The sequence below is a fragment of the Triticum aestivum genome, chromosome 1A (assembly GCF_018294505.1).
Source record: "Triticum aestivum cultivar Chinese Spring chromosome 1A, IWGSC CS RefSeq v2.1, whole genome shotgun sequence".
NCBI lineage: Eukaryota > Viridiplantae > Streptophyta > Magnoliopsida > Poales > Poaceae > Triticum > Triticum aestivum.
In genome coordinates, this window is record NC_057794.1 from 11,559,341 (window position 1) to 11,578,696 (window position 19,356).

At 46.4% G+C, this 19,356-nt stretch overlaps 1 long non-coding RNA gene across 1 annotated transcript; it reads right to left on the reverse strand.

Annotated features, from left to right (window-relative positions):
* Nucleotides 1-3,102: 3,102 nt before the first annotated feature.
* On the reverse strand, nucleotides 3,103-4,184 carry LOC123069527 (uncharacterized). Its single transcript, XR_006432626.1, has 3 exons — nucleotides 3,774-4,184; nucleotides 3,579-3,651; nucleotides 3,103-3,219 (listed from the first exon to the last, which is right to left on the reverse strand). It is a non-coding gene; the product is annotated as an uncharacterized lncRNA (long non-coding RNA).
* Between the last annotated feature and the right edge of the window lie 15,172 nt (nucleotides 4,185-19,356).

A 19,356-nucleotide genomic window follows, 5' to 3' on the forward strand; every position in this document is an offset into this window, starting at 1 on the left:
TAGCGATTGCCGCATTTTATGATTATGAAATTTGACAGATGGATGTCAAAACTGCATTCCTGAATGGATTTCTGGAAGAAGAGTTGTATATGATGCAACCGGAAGGTTTTGTCGATCCAAAGGGAGCTAACAAAGTGTGCAAGCTCCAGCGATCCATTTATGGACTGGTGCAAGCCTCTCGGAGTTGGAATAAACGCTTTGATAGTGTGATCAAAGCATTTGGTTTTATACAGACTTTCGGAGAAGCCTGTATTTACAAGAAAGTGAGTGGGAGCTCTGTAGCATTTCTGATATTATATGTGGATGACATATTACTAATTGGAAATGATATAGAATTTCTGGATAGCATAAAGGGATACTTGAATAAGAGTTTTTCAATGAAAGACCTCGGTGAAGCTGCTTACATATTAGGCATTAAGATCTATAGAGATAGATCAAGACGCTTAATTGGACTTTCACAAAGCACATACCTTGACAAAGATTTTGAAGAAGTTCAAAATGGATCAAGCAAAGAAAGGGTTCTTGCCTGTGTTACAAGGTGTGAAGTTGAGTAAGACTCAATGCCCGACCACTGCAGAAGATAGAGAGAAATGAAAGATGTTCCCTATGCATCAGCCATAGGCTCTATCATGTATGCAATGCTGTGTACCAGACCTGATGTGTGCCTTGCTATAAGTTTAGCAGGGAGGTACCAAAGTAATCCAGGAGTGGATCACTGGACAGCGGTCAAGAACATCCTGAAATACCTGAAAAGGACTAAGGATATGTTTCTCGTATATGGAGGTGACAAAGAGCTCACCGTAAAAGGTTACGTTGATGCAAGCTTTGACACTGATCCGGACGATTCTAAATCGCAAACCGGATACGTGTTTACATTAAACGGTGGAGCTGTCAGTTGGTGCAGTTCTAAACAAAGCGTCGTAGCGGGATCTACATGTGAAGCGGAGTACATAGCTGCTTCGGAAGCAGCGAACGAAGGAGTCTGGATGAAGGAGTTCATATCCGATCTAGGTGTCATACCTAGTGCATCGGGTCCAATGAAAATCTTTTGTGACAATACTGGTGCAATTGCCTTGGCAAAGGAATCCAGATTTCACAAAAGGACCAAGCACATCAAGAGACGCTTCAACTCCATCCGGGATCTAGTCCAGGTGGGAGACATAGAGATTTGCAAGATACATACGGATCTGAATGTTGCAGACCCGTTGACTAAGCCTCTTCCACGAGCAAAACATGATCAGCACCAAGGCTCCATGGGTGTTAGAATCATTACAGTGTAATCTAGATTATTGACTCTAGTGCAAGTGGGAGACTGAAGGAAATATGCCCTAGAGGCAATAATAAAGTTATTATTTATTTCCTTATAATCATGATAAATGTTTATTATTCATGCTAGAATTGTATTAACCGGAAACATAATACATGTGTGAATACATAGACAAACAAAGTGTCACTAGTATGCCTCTACTTGACTAGCTCGTTAATCAAAGATGGTTATGTTTCCTAACCATGAACAAAGTGTTGTTATTTGATTAACGAGGTCACATCATTAGTTGAATGATCTGATTGACATGACCCATTCCATTAGCTTAGCACCCGATCGTTTAGTATGTTGCTATTGCTTTCTTCATGACTTATACATGTTCCTATAACTATGAGATTATGCAACTCCCGTTTACCGGAGGAACACTTTGGGTACTACCAAACGTCACAACGTAACTGGGTGATTATAAAGGAGTACTACAGGTGTCTCCAAAGGTACATGTTGGGTTGGCGTATTTCGAGATTAGGATTTGTCACTCCGATTGTCGGAGAGGTATCTCTGGGCCCTCTCGGTAATGCACATCACATAAGCCTTGCAAGCATTACAACTAATATGTTAGTTGTGAGATGATGTATTACGGAACGAGTAAAGAGACTTGCCGGTAACGAGATTGAACTAGGTATTGGATACCGACGATCGAATCTCGGGCAAGTAACATACCGATGACAAAGGGAACAACGTATGTTGTTATGCGGTCTGACCGATAAAGATCTTCGTAGAATATGTAGGAGCCAATATGGGCATCCAGGTCCCGCTATTGGTTATTGACCGGAGACGTGTCTCGGTCATGTCTACATTGTTCTCGAACCCGTAGGGTCCGCACGCTTAAGGTTACGATGACAGTTATATTATGAGTTTATGCATTTTGATGTACCGAAGGTTGTTCGGAGTCCCGGATGTGATCACGGACATGACGAGGAGTCTCGAAATGGTCGAGACGTAAAGATTGATATATTGGAAGCCTATGTTTGGATATCGGAAGTGTTCCGGGTGAAATCGGGATTTTACCGGAGTACCGGGAAGGTTACCGGAACCCCCCGGGAGCTAAATGGGCCATGATGGGCCTTAGTGGAAAAGAGAAGAGGCAGCCCTACATGGGCAGTGCGCCTCCCCCTTCCCCTAGTCCTATTAGGACTAGGAGAGGTGGCCGGCCCCCTCTCTCTCTTTTCCCCCTCCGCGAATCCTATTCCAACTAGGATTGGGGGGGGGGGGAATCCTACTCCCAGAGGGAGTAGGACTCTCCTGGCGCACCCCTTGTGGCCGGCCAGCCTCCCCCCTTTGGTCCTTTATATACTGAGGTAGAGGCACCCTAGAACACACAAGTTGATCCACGTGATCTATTCCTTAGCCGTGTGCGGTGCCCCCAGCCACCATATTCCTCGATAATACTGTAGCGGAGTTTAGGCGAAGCCCTGCTGCTGTAGTGCATCGAGATTGTCACCACGCCGTCGTGCTGACGGAACTCTTCCCCGACACTTTGCTGGATCGAAGTCCGGGGATCGTCATCGAGCTGAATGTGTGCTCGAACTCGGAGGTGTCGTAGTTTCGGTGCTTGATCGGTTGGATCGTGAAGACGTACGACTACTTCCTCTATGTCGTGTCAGCGCTTCCGCAGTCGGTCTGCGTTGGGTACGTAGACAACACTCTCCCCTCTCGTTGCTATGCATCACATGATCTTGCGTGTGCGTAGGAATTTTTTTGAAATTACTACGAAACCCAACAATATTATAGGAGCCCAAAATATAGTTACATGCATTCATTCTAGCAGTACATATCTTTACATCCAACCAGTAAGTGCCAAACAGAACTATTCTACAACAAAGAAAAGAAAATAGATAACAAGACATCACAGAAGTTCCTATTGTCCTCCTCCTTCAACATTTGAAAACCTTCACCTGGCAGTAGATCAATCATGAGTGAGAAACAATACAACAGGCAAACAATACAGAAACAATACGGTTGATTATTCAAAGAAATTAAACTAAGTGCAGGTCACCCAAAGCTGAATTTCTTGCAATCCAAACAACACAAACAGTAGGAAGATGGTTGCATAGATACAAATCCATGTGGTAGCAGCAAAATTGGCCAATCTGGATCGCATCTTCTCTGTTTGGTACTAACTAAAAAAACTGGACTTGTTCATACAAATCCCTCTTGAATTCCTTACACAGCCAGGATTTGCATCAAATATTCCTTAATTTAGCGGCATTTGTAAGCAGAGAAAGAGAGGAAGGGAGATGCGGATGCTACGTACCTTGTCCTGAAGTTCCAACGACCAGACCAGAGAGAAGTTGCTCCTCGTCTTCTTTCCTCAGCCCCAAATTTGCCTGCAATAACCACAATTCATTGCATCAACCAGCGATCTGATCTCACAAGCGATCTGATCTCACAAGCCCCACCCAGGTGGTGGACTGGTGGTAGTACAGCAGCTAGAAGGCTCATCACTCACCGGTTGAAAAGCTCGACCCGGTACTCCATCTCCTTCTCCGCCATCCCGAACATCTGCATCGCACAACCACCACCATCAATTGACCTCAATCACAAGCTCGAAATCGAAGAGGAAGGCATATACGCACAAAAAAAGAACATGAAAATTCCAGAAAAAGGCGACTTGTAGCTGCCAGCAGCAACTTGAGAATGAATGATTGATATCCTAGAAGTTGTAAACTGGAAGCCAGAGAAGCTACTAGTCAGGTTAGTTTCCACAGGTTAATTAGTTTCAAGTTCTGAAACTGAATGCATGGGGTCGAGTATCAGTATTCTGTGTAAATTAGTCATATGATGTACCTGTAGTTACGCAATGATTTTGCTCACGTTAGATAGCATGTACTTCTACACGAGAGAAAGAAGGATTGCTAGCAAATCTGCTACATTTTATTGTGCAATGTCAGTCAGTTTGTGTAGCTAAACTGCCAACAATGAACCAACCAAGTGCATATATACTGCTCGTGAGCATGACCAATTTTTTTATCAGACAAAACCAAATATGTTGCAGAATAAAAAATCTACAAGGTGAATAGTAGAAGCTGAGTTTTCAAAGAATGTATCACTTTCAGCTATACAAGATTGCCCATCCTCAAGAAAATAATTACAATTTCGAGTCATGGCCTGAATAGCCCTAGTAACTCATCCTCAAGAAAACAATTATAAAAGACTAATCTTAACGCACTGGTAGCAGTCGAACACTAGCAACTAGTGAGCACTGAAGAAACAACACAATGAAATAGCTTACCCTGATGGTGTCAGCGTAGTTCCATCTGACCTCCTTGGAGAGCTGGCCGAGGAGGCAGTACCTGTGCGTAGGCTGCAGCCTCATAACCCTGCAAAACCACAAGCAACGTCAACCTCAAACACACATACAAGACACACGCCAAGATCTAGAAGGCAGTCCAACGCTGACGTACTTCAGCGTGTCAGGGATGACCATGCGCTTGGTCCTGTCATACGGTGGTGGTGCGCCCTCGTATGCCTTAGCCTGGGCGTCGCCCTCGAGGCCACCAGCGGCCCCGGGCGCGGCATCCGGCGCAGACGACTAGCAGGCGAAGCTGAAGCTGCTGCATTGGGACAGTACGAACAGTGAGCCATATGCCTGGACCCTAAACCTTGAAGAAAGCAGTACAAAATTGCACTTCGTATAGGACTGTCATGCAGACCAAAGTAAGCATGAACCGAGTAGATCCCACTAGCATTATGCTTTCTAAAAGATTGCTCGACTAGCATTTTTAAAATTGTCGTGTTGTAGAAACTGAATTGAGGGTAGTGAAAAGGTCCAGAATGTATGAAGATAAGAAAGAAGTTCTTCCCTGGACTGGTTAGTTTTAGAAGCTCTAGCACAAAATCGACTCCAGGAAAGATCGACGATCCAATTCAAAGATGTAGAGAAAAGTAATACTTAAAAACAGGAAAATGTCTAAACAGCAAGCTAGCTGCACGTTATACAGCGTCAGCTTATTTCACTGCTCCATGGATGGAGCTTACAATACACTAACCACTTAGACGCACTAATGCAGATTAAAGGGATATGCATGTTTTGTGCCTGTTGGTTTAGGTAGATCTATTCTGGATACCAATGTTTATCTCCTTAGACCATAGGCATTCCATCAAACTGGTATGTTACAACAGACTGAATAATTCAAGGAATCACCTAGTAGTGGCAAGAATATACAATTGTACAAATGCAGTGCAAGAAGACTAACTACACGACAGTAACTTCCTAGAGCAGGCAATGTAAAAAGATCTGAATCTCAAATCTATAGCAGCTGCAGTGGTTCAATATAGTTTATGAAATATAATTTAAAGAGAGAGCAGACTGCCTTTATACGATTTTGGTTACTACCAATTGTCAGTACGATTGCATTAGTGCGTCAAGACGCTGAACAATTTATGCTATCGTTCCAATAGTTTATGCTACAAGCCAACAATATATAAGCCCGTGCCAGTGCTGCTGTTCCGCTGCTCTGCTCCTTGTGCTGCCGCCAGAGATCCCCCGATGGCCTAGAAGAAAAATACTGTTAACTGACAATTTCTCAATAAAGTATCTGTACAACAGCACAAGGTGGTTAACACAAAGGGGAAACAAAGAATTAACATGGCAGCAGAGCAAACCAATACAGCTTGCAACTAATAAGCACATGATATTGCTTGGCAAAAGAAGCCACCAGGATCCAAGTAGATCTGGATTTACAGGTGCAATCTTCAATAACTATTAAAGCCATAATTACCACTACAACGAACACAAACAGAATTATGTACAGATGGAGCAACGGAGTCTATCGACTTGCCCAAAAAGTACTTGCAAAAAAAGAAGGAACGCCAGTATCATGATCCATACAAAATAATCACTAGCATGGACCTAGCAGTAATCATCAGCATGCAACCCATCGCCTGACGCGACTGGGGAATCCAAAGCACTGTATCTAACAGGCAGTGCCTAAATCCACTCGAAAACAACGTAACTGCTAGAACCAAGAAGATCAAAGCACAGCGCGTACGGATGACATATCCTGCATCGGATAATGCTCAGGAGAGAACCTACTGCGAAGTTTAAACATGCAGCTAGGACGGGTGGCACAATGCTCGGGCAACTCACCCCGCAGGTGAACTTGAAGAAGACCCCGAGCTACTAATCGAGCGAGAAGAGGGGCTCACTGGTGTGCCCTTGCTTGGCGGCGACGTGGAAGGCATCGAGGTCGAGGCGGGAGCGAAGCTTGGCGGCCTCGAGGTCGTAGAGCGGGAGGAGGAGGTGCATGACCTCGAGCGCACCGGCCTCCGCCGCGACGTAGAGCGCGGACTCCTCGGCGACGGCCAGGAGGCGGCGCACGGCCTCGGCGTCCGCGGATCAGACGGTCGCGAAGAGCGCCTGGTGGGAGAGCGGCAGGAGATCCATCGTCGGGCGGGCGGCCAACCGGAGAGCCGGCGCGGAGCTGACCAAATGGAACCCTAGCGCGTCGGCCGACCTGCTCGACTCGATCTGGGGCATAGGGTAGGGAGAGATGGTGAGGGGAGGGAGGGACGAGGTCGGCGGCGATGGTGAGGAGGGCTGCGAGGTCGGCGGTGGGTGGGAGCGGCGTGGAGAGAACTGGATCGGGGAAAGGAGGCCGGGGAGAGGACTGGATCGAGGGAGGAGGTGGCGGCGGCTGCGAGGACAGGAGGGGTGCGATGGGGGGGAGTCGATGGGATCTGACCTAGGGTTTGGGCTGCGGGTGGGGGTATCTCTTTTTCATTTTATGTTCCTTTTTTTCTGTAGATGGATGGATGGATGGATGGATGTGGGATGGAGAGATGGATGGATGGATGGATGGGTGCCATGTCATCGATCCGTGGGAAGAGTCCTGATTGGTCGAAAAAGCAGTGATTTAAAAAAGTGTCTAAGTACTAAAAATAGAGGGATTTTGTGAAGTAGCTATTCAAAATATTTTGCAAAATGGCACCACACAAATTTTCACTAGAGTTAGACCACATTTTATGGATAAGGACCAATTTCTATGCATTTTTGATCTTTCTAGCTATTTTTAATCATTTTCTGAGTGCCTGAAAGGAGGTTTTTTGTGAAGGAACTACCAAATAATTGTTGCAAAATTGGACCAAATCAATTTTCTAAAATACTAGGACATATTTAATGCACAATTAACAGAATGGTTGGGTGTAAAAAGTTTTGATCCACCTCTTGTGAAAAAGACAAATTTTCGCCGATTCAGTTGGAAGCGGGTCAAATTTGAACTACAGCTGCCTCATAGTTTGCTATTTATTTTTTACAAAAATCATTTCTAGGTACATAAGTATCTATTTAATCAGAGAAACACCAAAAGTTTTCCAAGATTCAACCACTAGCTAGGAACGGTCAAGCCCGCCGTTTTGACCGCATTTTGAAACGGGCATAAAAAATTCAAAAAAATCAAAAAATTGGGAAACCTTCGCATTGTGTCATCATATGTGGCCAAGTTCCTAGGAAAAATAACAAACTTGTAATACGGCAATTATTTTAAAAAAGTGTTCTCAGAAACGAGCTATCACGTGTGGAGATCAATGGCTTTAAAGCCAAAATGATCAATCTTATGGCCACATTCATGGCATAGTTTGTTCAAATGATCTCATATTGTGCACAAGGGTGCATATTGGAATGGCAAACAATGTTGCCTAAGGAAGTTTTCATTTTCTTTGGACGAAAAAACCATTTTCCATTTTTCGAGTGCCCAAAAGGAGGTTTTTTTGTGAAGGACCTCCCAAATAATTATTGCAAAATTGGACCAAATTTTTTTTCTAAAATACTAGGCCATATTTAATGCACAATTGAGAAAATTGTTGGGTGTAAAAAGTTTTGATCCACCTCTCGTGAAAAAGACAAATTTCCGCCGATTCAGATGGAAGCGGGTCAAATTTGAACTGCAGCTGCCTCATAGTTTGCTATTTATTTTTTCCAAAAATCATTTCTAGGTACATAAGTATCTTTTTAATCAGAGAAACACCAACAAAATTCCAAGATTCAACCACTAGCTAGGAACGGTCATACCCCCCGTTTTGACCGCATTTTGAAACGGGCATAAAAAATTCAAAAAAAATCAAAAAATTGGGAAACCTTCGCATTGTGTCATCATATGTGGCCAAGTTCCTAGGAAAATAACAAACTTGTAATACGGCAATTATTTTAAAAAAGTGTTCTCAGAAACGAGTTATCACGTGTGGAGATCAATGGCTTTCAAGCCAAATGATCAATCTTATGGCCACATTCATGGCATAGTTTGTTCAAATGATCTCATATTGTGCACAAGGGTGCATATTGGAATGGCAAACAATGTTTCCTAAGGAAGTTTTCATTTTCTTTGGACGAAAAAACCATTTTCCATTTTTCGAGTGCCCAAAAGGAGGTTTTTTTGTGAAGGACCTCCCAAATAATTATTGCAAAATTGGACCAAATCATTTTTCTAAAATACTAGGCCATATTTAATGCACAATTGAGAAAATGGTTGGGTGTAAAAAGTTTTGATCCACCTCTCGTGAAAAAGACAAATTTCCGCCGATTCAGTTGGAAGCGGGTCAAATTTGAACTGCAGCTGCCTCATAGTTTGCTATTTATTTTTTCCAAAAATCATTTCTAGGTACATAAGTATCTTTTTAATCAGAGAAACACCAACAAAATTCCAAGATTCAACCACTAGCTAGGAACGGTCATTCCCGCCGTTTTGACCGCATTTTGAAATAGGCATAAAAAATTCAAAAAAATTCAAAAAATTGGGAAACCTTCGCATTGTGTCATATATGTGGCCAAGTTCCTAGGAAAATAACAAACTTGTAATATGGCAATTATTTTAAAAAAGTGTTCTCAGAAACGAGCTATCACGTGTGGAGATCAATGGCTTTCAAGCCAAATGATCAATCTTATGGCCACATTCATGGCATAGTTTGTTCAAATGATCTCATATTGTGCACAAGGGTGCATATTGGAATGGCAAACAATGTTCCCTAAGGAAGTTTTCTTTTTCTTTGGACAAAAAAACCATTTTCCATTTTTCGAGTGCCCAAAAGGAGGTTTTTTTGTGAAGGACCTCCCAAATAATTATTGCAAAATTGGACCAAATCATTTTTCTAAAATACTATGCCATATTTAATGCACAATTGAGAAAATGGTTGGGTGTAAAAAGTTTTGATCCACCTCTCGTGAAAAAGACAAATTTCCGCCGATTCAGTTGGAAGCGGGTCAAATTTGAACTGCAGCTGCCTCATAGTTTGCTATTTATTTTTTCCAAAAATCATTTCTAGTTACATAAGTATCTTTTTAATTAGAGAAACACCAACAAAATTCCAAGATTCAACCACTAGCTAGGAACGGTCATTCCCGCCGTTTTGACCGCATTTTGAAACAGGCATAAAAAATTAAAAAATATCAAAAAATTGGGAAACCTTCGCATTGTGTCATCATATGTGGCCATGTTCCTAGGAAAAATAACAAAATTGTAATACGGTAATTATTATAAAAAAGTGTTCTCAGAAACGAGCTATCATGTGTGGAGATCAATGGCTTTCAAGCCAAATGATCAATCTTATGGCCACATTCATGGCATAGTTTGTTCCAATGATATCATATTGTGCACAAGAGTGCATATTGGAATGGCAAACAATGTTGTCTAAGGAAGTTTTCATTTTCGTTGGATGAAAAAACCATTTTCCATTTTTTGAGTGCCCGAAAGGAGGTTTTTTTTGTGAAGGAACTACCAAATAATTGTTGCAAAATTGGACCAAATAATTTTTATAAAATACTAGGCCATATTTAATGCATAGTTGACAAAATGGTTGGGTGTAAAATTTTTTGATCCACCTCTCGTGAAAAAGACAAATTTCCGCCGATTCAGTTGGAAGCGGGTCAAATTTGAACTGCAGCTGCCTCATAGTTTGCTATTTATTTTTCCAAAAATCATTTCTAGTTACATAAGGACCTATTTAATCATAAATACATGGTTTGGTGGCGATACGTCGAGGGTTGGGCGGTGGCCGAGGGCCCCAACTCTAGAGCGCGTAAACTCGCATGCCCGTCGCGTGGTCACCGCGTGACCGTAATGTTGCCATGTGTTCTGGGTGGCCTAGGCATGTCTAGTGGGTTGGGCACTCCCCGGGTTGGTGCTAGGAAGAAAATTACAATATAAGATTCTCACGAGGAGACCGATCGATGCTCAAACATGAATTAGCAGCCAAGTGTTTGATTAGCGGTACGGGAAATGCACACGGCCAATGGGCGTGAGTTTTGGCTGAGGATGATCATCTACTAAGGAGAATGTCTTCACAAATTTTGAGCTCAAAAGGAGGATCCTAGGTGGTACTTGCTTTGCAAAGTACCACGCTGGACAAAAATATGAATGTTGAAGCTGGGCTCAAAATAATGAATGGAGTGAGCTGAAATTTTGTGGAGGATGGTTATTTAGGCATAGGAAAGCATTGTAGAAAATTGATACCATTTGGACATGCCAAAGTAGTACTTCCTTCACAATGCTCTTCCATGGACAGAAACTTGGGAAAACTAGTGAGAGAGATTGGATGAATGAAATGAGCTCAAAATTGGTGTAGGTAAGTTACTTAGGTATGGTCATGCGCTGGTAAATTTTCAGATCATTTGGGTAAGCCTAGCTAGTACTTACTTCACAAAGCTTCTCTCGAGGTAGAAACTTTGGAAATTTCCCGAGAAAGATTTACTAGGAAAATTGAGCTGAATATTATCATGTGGCAATGATTTGGGTATGGAAGAGTGCCCGAAAAGTTTGAGGGTAATAGGAGGGGTCTATATAACACTTGCTTTGCAACGTGCCAATTTGGCCATAAAATATAAATTGAACCTGGGCTCACATAGATGATTTGACTGAGCTGCAATTTGGAGGAGGGTGATAATTTGGGCATATGAAGGAACTGTATAAATTTCATGTCATTTAGAGATATAAAAAAGGTACTTCCTTCACAATGCTTCTAGGTGGACAAAAACTTTGGAAATTTGCCGAGGAAGATTTGCTAGGCAAATGGAGCTGAATTTTGTCATGCGGTAATGATTTGGATAGGAAAGAGTGCCCAAAAATTCCGAGGGCAATCAAGAATATATAAATAGCACTTCCTTCATAAAGTGTTGTTGTGAACAGAATAGGAAAATGAATATTGTTGAATTAGTTTTGAACTAGGCAAGGAAGGATTTTTACATATTTGATGAAGATATGCCCCAAAGAATTTATGAGATTTTTTTGGGAATTTTGGGAATGATAGAAATATAGGTTGCTTCACAACCTAGGGCAAAAACTGCCACATGGACATGACACATAGGCAAAACTGATGAGATGGCGCCTAGTCATCACAACCCACCACAATCTATAAGGCTATGACCATCTATATTGGTCATTAACAACTAGAAATAAGGCAGCGGACTAGCACTGTTTGCTTTGTGACCATTTCGTGTAAGGAAATTACGACCTTTCTGACCAAAATGGTCGCAATGGTTTAGGGTTTGGAGCCCCCTGAACAGCTTTTGACCAATTGGTCTAAAATGGTCATAAATTTATGACCAATTCTTCGAGGGTCACTGATAGAAGGTCATAAGTTGACATATTTCTTGTAGTGAGGAAAGAACTTCCAGAGGACGAAGAAGAGGCTCGACAGATCGTCCGTCGATCTAAAGCTTTCACAGTCATAAAGGGATAGTTGTATAGAGAAAGCACGACTGGAGTCAGTCAGAAGTGTATAACACGAGAAGAAGGTCAGATAATCCTTGATGATATCCACTCGGGGACCTGTGGTCACCATGCGTCCTCTCGGACCATCGCGGCCAAAGCATACCGAGCGGGTTTTTACTGGCCCAGGGCAAACGAAATGGCGAAAGAGATAGTCGACAAGTGTGAAGGCTGCCAGTTCTACTCCAACATGTCGCACAAGCCAGCATTGGCTCTGAGGACCATTCCACTCGTCTGGCCCTTCGCTGTTTGGGGACTGGACATGGTTGGCCCACTGAGAACAGGCAGGAGCGGATTCACACATGTGCTTGTGGCAGTCGATAAGTTCACCAAATGGATTGAAGCCAAGCCTATCAAAAATCTTGATGCTAGCACTGCTATCAGTTTCATCAGAGAGTTGATATTCAGATATGCGGTCCCGCATAGCATCATCACTGACAATGGGTCAAACTTCGATTCAGACAAGTTCAGAGCTTTTTGCGCCTCTCAAGGCACACGAGTCGACTACGCGTCGGTCGCGCATCCCCAGTCGAATGGACAAGCTGAAAGAGCAAATGGTCTGATTCTAAAAGGACCGAAGCCTTGACTGATGCGTGATCTCAAGCACGCAGCAGGCGCTTGGGTCGACGAGCTTCCGTCAGTTTTGTGGGGACTGAGGACCACCCCGAACCGGTCGACTGGAAGAACGCCATTCTTTCTGGTTTACGGAGCCGAAGCCGTCCTGCCGAGTAATCTACTTCACAACGTCCCCAGAGTCGAGCTTTATAACGAAGACGAAGCAAAGCAAGCCCGGCAAGACGCAGTCGACCTCCTAGAAGAGGAGAGGGAAATGGCTATGATCAGATCGACCATCTACCAGCAAGACTTGCGTTGATTCCATGCAAGAAATGTGAAGAGCCGAGCCTTCCAAGAAGGAGATTTGGTCCTCCGAGTGGACCAACAGAAACCACACAAACTTGCTCCTACTTGGGAAGGCACCTTCATCGTCACCAGAGTCCTCCACAATGGAGCATATCATCTCTACAATGTTGATCGCCGGATCGACGAGCCACGAGCTTGGAATGCAGAACTACTCCGCCCATTTCACACTTGAATTCTCACTCGGATGAGGTGTAATAAGAAAAACTTCTGTAGTTTATTTTTATCAAAGACAAGAGTGTCCCAGTTCTTCCTGTAATTGCCGTCACTTTTGTTTGCATACAAATCCCCCAGCGGGTAGCTTGGCTGCGAATCCGTTTCGCCTAAGTTTGCAAAAATCCTACCGAGTGGTGAGCCAGACTCCCACTCGGAGGCTTAGCTACAGCCCAGTGCTCGCCTAAGTGTATGAAAATCCTACCGAGTGGCGAGCCAGACTCCCACTCGGAGGCTTAGCTGTAGCCCAGTGCTCGCCTAAGTGTATAAAAATCCTACCGAGTGGAGAGCAAACCTCCCACTCGGAGGCTTAGCTGCAGCCCAGTGCTCGCCTAAGAATATAAAAATCCTACCGAGTGGAGAGCCAGACTCCCACTCGGGGGCTTAGCTGCGGCCCAGTGCTCGCCTAAGTGTATAAAAATCCTACCGAGTGGAGAGCAAACCTCCCACTCGGAGGCTTAGCTGCAGCCCAGTGCTCGCCTAAGTATACAAAAATCCTACCGAGTGGAGAGCAAACCTCCCACTCGGGGGCTTAGCTGCAGTCCAAGTACTCGCCTAAGTATATAAAAATCCTACCGAGTGGAGAGCAAACCTCCCACTCGGGGCTTAGCTGCAGTCCAAGTACTCGCCTAAGTATTTGAAAATCCTACCGAGTGGTGAGCCAGACTCCCACTCGGGGGCTTAGCTGCAGCCCAGTGCTCGCCTAAGTATATAAAAATCCTACCGAGTGGAGAGCAAACCTCCCACTCGGGGGCTTAGCTGCAGTCCAAGTACCCGCCTAAGTATTTGAAAACCCTACCGAGCAGTGAGCCAGACCCCCACTCGGAGGCTTAGCTGCAGCCCAGTGCTCGCCTAAGTGTTTGAAAATCCTACCGAGTGGAGAGCAAACCTCCCACTCGGGGGCTTAGTTGCAGTCCAAGTACTCGCCTAAGTATATAAAAATCCTACCGAGTGGAGAGCAAACCTCCCACTCGAGGCTTAGCTGCAGCCCAGTGCTCGCCTAAGTGTTTGAAAATCCTACCGAGTGGAGAGCAAACCTCCCACTCGGGGGCTTAGCTGCAGTCCAAGTACTCGCCTAAGTATATAAAAATCCTACCGAGTGGAGAGCAAACCTCCCACTCGAGGCTTAGCTGCAGCTCAGTGCTCGCCTAAGTGTTCAAAATTCCTACCGAGTGGGGAGCAAACCTCCCATTCGGAGGCTTAGCTGCAGCTCAGTGCTCGCCTAAGTGTTCAAAATTCCTACCAAGTGGGGAGCAAACCTCCCATTCAGAGGCTTAGCTGCAGCCCAGTGCTCGCCTAAGTGTTCAAAAATTCCACCGAGTGGAAAGCAAACCTCCCACTCGGGGGCTTAGCTGCAGCCCAGTGCTCGCCTAAGTTTGGAACACGTCCCAATCCACAAGGACGGCAAGATGCAAATCGACTATTACCTTTTCCTTCGGAGCTGCACCACAAATACGAAGTTATTTCGAGTGAAGGCCAAGTTCCGCTCGGCAGATAATTCCCGAAGATATTCAACGATAAATCAAGTTCGGATAAAACCCAAAGGTCCAAGACCTCAGATCAAAGTACTCGAGCCCTTGGCTCGATAGAGTTTAACGGTTACAGAATCCACTCGGCATTCCGAGGCAAATTTAAAGTGAAGCATAAAAGTTTTTCATTCCTCAAGAGGAGGACTGGAAGGGCCGATGAACTCGTCCAAGTCGATCACGTCTGCAATACGAGTAGCAGCAGCAATGAAAGTCTCCATGAAGTCTTGAAAGCTGTGCTTCCTGGTATTGGCAACTTGAATGGCGGCCAGCTTTTCTTCTCGCGCCTCCTTGCAATGGACGCGGACCAGAGATAGAGCGACATCAGCACCACATCTAGCAGAAGATTTCTTCCATTCCGCCACTCGACCCGGGACTTCATCCAATCGAACCATCAGGGACTCGAGGTCGTTCTGAAGCGTCGTTCCAGGCCAGAGTGATGTGTCGATCCGCGACATCGCAACCTTCAGCCGAGCAAGATAGTCAACAACGCTGGTAACACGAGACTCCAGTCGGAGCACGTTCATAGCAGCCTCATCCTTCACGAGAGAATTGGCGGGATCCAAGCCTGGCTCCACTCGACTGGTTTCCTCTTCGAAGCTCTGGCAGAATTCTGCAAACACGATTCAAGAATAAGATAGTGGCCTTACGCGGGCTTGGTAACTGCAAGACAGCCGGGTCGGAATAATTATCTTCGAGCATGACGAACAACTTCTTGGCGAGTCCATCGAGATAAGCCTCCAGATCGTTTACCTTCCCCGCCAGCTTACCCGCCTGGTCGTGCAGAACCATCTTGTCTTTCTTCAGTCGGCTGACCTCTCGATTAGCTGTCTCGAGAGCAGTTTTCAGTCTAGAGTTCTCCTGTTCAAGAGTTCCGACCGAAGCCAGTTTCTCTTCTGCAAGCTTCATTTTGCTCGAGGCCTCCTTCTGTGCTTCGGCAAGATCTTGATCCTTCTTCTTCAGAGCTTCCTCCAGTTTATCTACAGAATGTCGAGTGAACTCAACATCAAGAATGGGCAAGAAAGGGAAGTCACTCGTCAAGAATGAGAAACCTTGCCAGCCATACCTTTTGCTTCGTCTCGCGCCTTCTGCAGGTTCTGTTGAGCGAGCTTCAAGTCAAGGTCGAGCTGGATCTGTTTGTTCTCCAACTCAGTGTAGAGAGCCACAAGTTCACAGGATTTCTGCAAAGGTCAGTCGACAGAGATCCAAGATAAGTTGCTTCCGAGTAACCAAGAGACAATGATGATGTTTTTAAGACTACAGCTGAATCAAAAACATTCAACAGTAGTCTCGGGGACTACACCCAGTGGGTGCACTCAGCGTGCCCCCACTGGTTTTGAAAAAAAAAATCGACTGCCCGCAGTCGACCGGATACAGTTTCATTCGACATGGCCAGGCCAGACCGAGTGAAGGAGTAAAACTACAGCAACGTAATATAAAGACTACAGTCGACTGCCAGCAGTCCACCATAGTCTCGGGGACTACACCTAGTGGGTGCACTCAGCGTGCCCCCACTCGACCAAAAAACTTAACAGAAACACCCAGTGGGTGTACAGATTCAAAAGATCTTCGGAAAAGAGATTCTTCAGACATCATACCCTAACAGAACAAGCAGTGAATCGACTGACCTGGACGTTACTCTGAAGAGCTGAACTCGCGTCATAAGCCTCTTGGCTGGCTTCTCGAACCACCTTGACCTGCTCCATCATGATGCCTGCCTGGTGTATAGCTTCCTTAGCTGCACCCACTTGGTCCTCAGGGACGTGGTGCGTGGCGAAGAGCGAAGGCGGATTTACGGTCGACGTCGAGGGCCGCACACTCGACAGAGGATTGTCGAAAGTCACAGAAGCCCGGGTGGTATCGCCACCGTCTCAAGCTACGGCCTCCGGCACCGGAGTGGATTGTGGAGTCTCGCCAGCCGACGCTTTCCTGTTCCGCCTCACTCTCAGCGGCGCTTCGTCTTCGTCGTCAGGAAGGCTAATAACATGAGGAGGAGCTACGAGAAAAATTCAATCGACCAGAGTTATAAGAAATCGTCAGTCGATTCAAGGCAGAACATCAGTAATCATACCAGGGTTGGAAGTAACAGCATCTTCCATCTCTTGATCATCGTCCTTGGCGGAGATCTCAGAGGTAGCAGCACTGCAAATTTTGAAAGACCGCCAGTCGGCTCAGTGGATCGACCAAGGATCCGTCCACGGTCGACAAAGGAGAACAAGTTCTATCATTACCCAGAAATGGTGGGGACAGTCATCCTCATCTTGGGCAGAGCCTTGGGTGGCTTGGACGGCGCCGCGCGGGGGTGCTTGGGAGCTTTTTTAGTCGGCGCTGGAGAAGAGGTCCGAGGGCGCTTCGACGACTGCCCAACGGGAGCAGTCGCCTTACCACGTTCCCGCGTAGGGTCGTGTGTAAGCTTGGATTGCCTTTCCGAGCGGGGAGGTTCAGCTTCCTCCTCCTCCTCCTCTTCGCTGGGGTCGACGTCGTCGTCTCCCTCTCCTTCGCCGTCAGATTCCCACTCCCCCTGTTCGTCTCCGCTTTCACCTCCGCTCGCCTCCCCTTCCTCGGCCTGCCCCTGTGCTCCGTTGGGTGTCGAATACATCTCTGTAGTTGCCTGGAGAATAGCAGACAAGTCGAAAGTCAGTCGACCGATTCAAAGAGAGCAAATGAAGAAAGCAAGATCTCAGTCAGGAACACAAGGTCGAACCTGGTCCACGTCGTATGTACTGTCAAGTGGGGAAACCCTCCTGGCTCCTCGGGGGTTGTCTTTGTTCCCTGTGATGCTCGATAGCCACCCTTCCAGCATCTCGTCGGTGACCTCCTCTGGGTGAACCCGAGTGGTGTCTTCGAGACCCGAGTACAACCACATAGGGTGGTCACGAGCCTGGAGCGGTTGGATGCGCCTCGAAGGAAGACCTCCAGCAAGTCCATGCCGGTCACACCCTCTCGGACAAGTTGAACCACTCGACCAACCAGCTCCTTAACTTGCGCCTTTTCCTCCGGCAGCACTTTCAGAGAGGCAGGCTTTTGAGCTCAGTCCAGAGAGAAAGGGGGAAGACCAGTCGACTGCCTTGGGGTCACCTGGTCTTGGCAATAAAACCAGGTCGACTGCCAACCACGGACCGACTCGGGAAAAGTGATAGACGGAAAAGAACTTTTACCCCTCATCTGGATCGCCAGGCCCCCGCATAGCTGGATCACTTGCGTCCATTTGTCACTCGACTTGGCTTTCTTTACCGATTGGGAACGATAGGTGAAGATGTGTTCAAAGAGTCCCCAATGAGGGCGGCAACCCAAGAAACTTTCGCACAAGGAAACGAAAGCCGCAAGATACACGATGGAATTGGGAGTGAAATGGTGGAGCTGCGCTCCGAAGAAGTTCAAAAAGCTCCGGAAAAAAGGATGAGGAGGTAGAGAAAATCCGCGATCGATATGGGTGGCGAGGAGGACGCACTCACCGTCACGAGGTTGGGGTTCGACTTCTCCCCCCGGGAGAGCGCAGCTTCATGGGGAATGACTCCCCCCTCGACCATGTCGTCAAGATCTTCCTGCCGAATCACCGAGGGCATCCAGTCGCCCTGGATCCAATCCCTGGGCAGAGCAGTCCTCGAGGAAGATCCGCCCCGAGCGGACTTCTTCCCCTTCCCCTGCACCGCCGCCTTCTTCGCGCGCTCCAAAGCCGACGTCTTGTCCTTCACCATCGTCGCCGGTGAGGCTCGAACGGACCTACGGCGCTGGGGTGAGAACGGAGGTGGCGGAGGACCTTGCGGGAGGAGAAGGAAAGGCGAGAGAATACTATTGGGGAGCCCTGAGCCGACAACTTATAAGGAGCCGCTTCCGAGTGGCTGACCGGTAGGCCCAGGCGATCCCGTCAAATCTCGCAACAGGCGCGCGCGCGGTACGTGGCGAAAAAGGTGGCGCGGAGATCGAGGAGCTTCCATCTTATCCCATCCGATTACTTCGGCCGCCCCCGTCCCGCTCGCTTCCCGAAATTCGAATCCCGCAAAATCCGCGGGTTGCAGAACGACTCATCAAACTGAAGAGCCCGCTCGTGCCGGCACTCGGTATTCCACAAGTAAGGAAATTCACTCGATGAGAGACCAAGAATGGATCAAGGTGACCGAAAGAAGTTGACAACGTCATCCGTGACGATTGATCCAGTACAAGACATTCGTATAACGCTAAGAACCAGTCTGAAGGACCCCCAACTCCTTCCCCACTCGAACCTCGATCCATTCGGGGGATAATGATGAAGCTATGTACCTAGGGTAGGGGCATGGACCTGTCCTGAGAGCCCTACCCAAGGACATCCCTGGAAGAAATCACCCTTCAATCGACTTGAAGGTATCCCACTCGACGGATTCAAGACACTCGACCAGGAAGCTACCACTCGACTACGACGCCAACCACTCGACTGACGGGAGATCTAAAGTCACTCCGCAAGCAAACGGTCGGCCATTAAATAGTCTTTATGGTCATCATAGCACTTTAATAGGGACGTTACCAGTAACGCCCAGTCTTAATGTATTTTAACCCTGCATTACTGAGGACCGGAGGGGTCTGGCGAACTCTATATAAACCACCCCCTCCTCAGTAGCAGGGGTTGGCACCCCTGTAATTCATACACACATAATCCAGTCGACCGCCTCCGGGCACCGAGCCGTAGGGCTGTTACTTCCTC